Below are 4,683 nucleotides of genomic sequence, written 5' to 3' on the forward strand. Positions count from 1 at the left end.
ATCTTATATAACATAATATCGATTAACAGATCACTACACCATAGCAACATCCCAAGTATCAACAATCCAAGGGATGCATGACTGTATATATTCAGAGGTAAGATAGCCACCTGAACATGTGGTCTTACTCTAGAACCACAACCAAATAAGGATACATGTAAGATAGCCAAGACCAAGAATCCTCAGTCTATCCTACATGACTATATACAATCCCTAAGGCATCCTTCTACTGAAAGATAACCAAAACTAGTGGGCCGGCATTGGTGTCTTCGACCCACGGTACAATGAGGTGAAATTCACCATAATCAAGGAACTCTAAACTCTATGATACGACCCCTTTTCAGCACTTCTTGCTCCCGCGAATCCACTAACACCACAACCAGATAGAATTGCAATCAATAGCCAAAAATCCTCAAGTTTATCCTAAAGTCAAACTTGGTCAAAAAATCAACGGTCAACGAAATTCAACGGTCAGTAGGCCCTCACAACGTGACCATCGAGTCTGACCACCCTCACGACGTGACATGCATCTTCCCACGTCTTGAGATCCGTCTGAATGCCATATTGCTCCAAAACTTCTCAATCTATTAATCCACTAATCCATCTATTCCAAGAGGCTTCCTAACACTCCAAGGATCATAAAATTGATACTTTAAGGTCTTGTATGTCTAATAAAAGACATAAGCTCAAAATGGGTCATTCATGGAGAAAAAGAGGATAAATTCTCATGCATGAACTCCAACATCATTCAAACTTCAGATCCATGACATATAAGCATCTAGGGACCCTAAGGACCCATAAAGTTGCCAAATTTATGGAGTCCAAACACTCTAACTCTTAAGATCTTGGAAATATCCATAAAACCTTAGATCTAACAACAAGGAAACATAAATCTTGGATCTTTATTACTCATATTGGTCCAAAAAGGTAGCTAAATGCAAATGAAACTTCCAAGATGCAACTATGTTTTCATGATGATTCCTTCCTCTTCAAGTCACCAAAATTCCACCTAAAACTCAAGAAACACAAGGAAAGGCTGGTGTTAGGGTTTTACTGAGTTATGGGATGAAGGAGGTTGGTTTGGAACCCTAAAATGAAGTTTATGGGGGTTTAAATATAATGGAAACTCTAAAAGATCGTGGGCTTGGGCCGCAACGCACCTCACGCCGTGAGCTCTTAATGCTCACGTCATAAGCTCAATTTAAATCAAAATATTTATTGATCACTTCTCATGTCGTGACCCTTCAATGGTCATGTCGTGAGCCCATATTTTACCCAAAAACCATGCATTTGACTCCTTGAAGCACAAAGTTGATCCAATCTGGAAACGGGGTGTTACAGTATGTTATTTTTTCTTTACGAACATATTAATTAAATATATAATACAAATTTATATATTTGAGACAACAATTTCATAATTATGTTACAAACTTAAGGTTGTCGAATTCTAGTTTGCAACAATCACGATAAATACATAATGTGATTGCAACATATTATAAAATTAAGTATATTATATTAATAGTTCAAAAGTTATGAAACTAAAATGATAATATTTTACATAAACAACATATTTAAACTAATAAATTAAGCATGTTTATTAAAAGTTAAATAGTTAGTTTTAAAATTAGAATAATAAAGAAGTTTAATATTTTAAAACTTCAAATTAATGCGGGTGCAGATAAATACATTATCTATGAAAAAAAACTACAAATACAACATCCACATTTTTTTCACAAGAAACAATACATATAGGAACTAAAATATATATATATATATATATATATATATATATATATATATATATATAAAATAAAAGAAATGATCAAACTCCTATTTAATTACATTCAACATTTTCATCATATAATTTTCATATAACAAAAAGAATATATAACTTTTAAGAATACCGACATGAACATAATGAAAACCATTAATAAATGACTTACCTTATATAAATTGCCAACTTTGAAAAGTTGTACCCACCTCTTTCTCCTTCAATATAAATACATGCATCAAAAAAGATCTTTTATATGTTCTCAAATCATATTTCTCTCCAAATCATTCTCTAAACACTATCAATATAATCATGTATGTATATACATTATATATATATATATATATATATATATATATATATATATATATCTAATAACAATTAACGCATCATAAATACCAATTAAATATTATAAGTTGATTTTTTTTATTGTATTGTCATTCAAGTCATATAAGTTGAAGAGTTTGAGAATTTTAAATCAACTAGGTGGGGAAAGTTATTTTTCCGTTGTGTGTTCTTTGTAAATGTTATTTGATCAACTATAATTTTTTTGTTGTCGGTCGTTGGATAAGTTATTTTTCGAAATATATACTTCATGAGTTTATCGTTTGGTTGATGGGATGGAACTGGATAGTCGGCCACCTTTCGCAATAGTGAACCTGCATCCTTTTTCGCAGAAATAGTCCCTTATTATCGTTTAGTTGTTGTTTTGGTTTTGTTTTTGTACTTGGTTTGTATTTGTTTAACTACTTTGAAAATAAAGAGTGTAATTAAATACATAAATAAATAAATAAATAAGAATATTTTGTGTTATAACTCTTTTCGTTCTAACAGAATCAGTTATTTACGTTATTAATGTATAGTTTGTTGGGAATTTTGTGTGATAGGTAGGTGTAGTGATGACAACATCATAAAAATCAACGGTATAATATCAATTTACAAAACATAAATGCATGATGGATTGATGGAAAATCAAATAATCAACGCACCATTTCACTTTGTTATCAAACTTTATGGCCTTTAGAAATAGCTTCTCAACGGAAAAGCAGATACCATAAACGCAGGAGTAAATGGTTGTAAGCAACGATAATTATATTTATATCTAATATTGTATATACTTAATCCATTAAATTTTAAATACCATAAACTAAAAGGAGAACAGTGTTCCCCCGTCCATTAACAGAATATCTTGGTCGTACACTATTTCCACATGTGTTTTGTTAAAACATTTGCATCTAACTTCAAACTCCCTTTTTTATTCCCTACAAAAAGTTGTGAAAGTGATGCCTTTTTTCCAAGAAAAAACCTTCTTCTTAATTATGTTACCTTCCAATCCGTTTTTCGTAGCTTTCACTTGTTCTCTTACTTCAATGAGAGTTGATGTTGAAGAAGGATACCTAAATCATACGACTTTTCGTTCATAACTTTGACTGCACTAAACCCGGAAATAAGTAAGAGGATGTCAAAATTGAATTTAAAGCAAGAAAAATGTTTTTATTTGCTTCCCAGTTCCAGTTTTTATATTAGCCCTCACAAGTGTGATTTACTCAAATTTTATGCATCCATGTGTTTAACACAATGTCATATAGCTAAATAATATGCCAAGAGTGTTCAAAACATTCATAAAGCTTTATGGGGCATTTTTAGCCATTTTCCACTTCGACCCCTTTTTGACATTTTTCTCATTTAGGCATCCTACTTGCCTAAATGTGTTTTATTTAGGTTCTAGAATGAAATTTCATGAATATTTCATACCAAACCTATTTTGATAATAAACAAATCCCTAGGTTGTCAAACCTCTTTGAATCATTCACTATATACTCATTTTAACAATCTATTTTCAACAAAGCCTCTAAAAAGGACAAGTTGTCAAGTTCATGAAGTTCATAGCAACATATTTGTGTTTTTGCTTTAACTTTCAAGCTTCTAATCATGCATATAATTTTCATTAGTTGCTATTTTACTCAAAGTCAAGGTTTGACCAAAACAAAAAAAGTCAATTGTCACTATTCATCATCTTCAACCTCAAGAAAATGGAATCGATTCATGCATTTAAGTTCTTGAACTCAAACTATGATGCATTTCTATAATCTATCATAAATGTCAACATGTATGGCATTATTTCAAATACTATCTCAAGAAAGTACTTAGGGTTCCATGGATTATACCTTAATATGAAGAAGTTGCTGAAATAGAAATCATTAGGGTTGTTTTATGCTTAATCGACCATTGTAGCCCCATCACCCACCTCCATTGATTATGTCGGCCACTGGTCTGGTCGACATGGTCACCATCTTCGATGTTCCATTCGAAAAGAACAGAAACAACACACCATCGCTTCCTTCCCCTTTCTTCCAACTGTTTCCCTTTCTCGTCTTGTTTCTCTGAATAGATTCATGTACAAGCACACACAATCGATGTGTGTGTGCATCTTGTTTTTTGATTGAGCACACAAAGAGAACGCAAACCTGCTTCTTTTATTTCTTGCATCAGGTAGAACTTATCAAACCTGGTTAGTGTGCAAAAGACCAGATTACCCTTACTTCCTTGACTTGGATAATTTCAGCAAAATTTATGATTTTTTTCTTACCTTTACAGCCTCGTAACTCGGCCATACGAACTCCGATTTGGACAAACTTTATATCATTGGAAATCCTGTTAGGATTACTAAAAGTTCCATGCTATTTGTTTCATCTAAAGTTGTCCATATCTGAGGTTATTCAGCCCTGAACATGGTGGTAAATGAACGTTTCAGCATTTCTTGTGGTTGAACAACCAACTTCAAGCGACCATATCTCATTCATTACATACCCATTCTGTCCGATTCTTTTTTCTGTGTATTCTTTGCTTTACATACTACAACTTTCCAGAACAAAGTTACTTCTAATTTGCTATAGATTTCGACTTATTAA

At 32.2% G+C, this 4,683-nt stretch overlaps 1 long non-coding RNA gene across 1 annotated transcript; it reads right to left on the bottom strand.

Moving 5' to 3' along the window:
• Nucleotides 1-2,845: 2,845 nt before the first annotated feature.
• Nucleotides 2,846-4,224, bottom strand: LOC122196705 (uncharacterized). Its single transcript, XR_006188736.1, has 2 exons — nt 3,940-4,224; nt 2,846-3,201 (listed from the first exon to the last, which is right to left on the bottom strand). It is a non-coding gene; the product is annotated as an uncharacterized LOC122196705 (long non-coding RNA).
• Nucleotides 4,225-4,683: the final 459 nt, after the last annotated feature.

This window comes from Lactuca sativa, chromosome 2 (assembly GCF_002870075.4).
Source record: "Lactuca sativa cultivar Salinas chromosome 2, Lsat_Salinas_v11, whole genome shotgun sequence".
Taxonomy (NCBI): domain Eukaryota; kingdom Viridiplantae; phylum Streptophyta; class Magnoliopsida; order Asterales; family Asteraceae; genus Lactuca; species Lactuca sativa.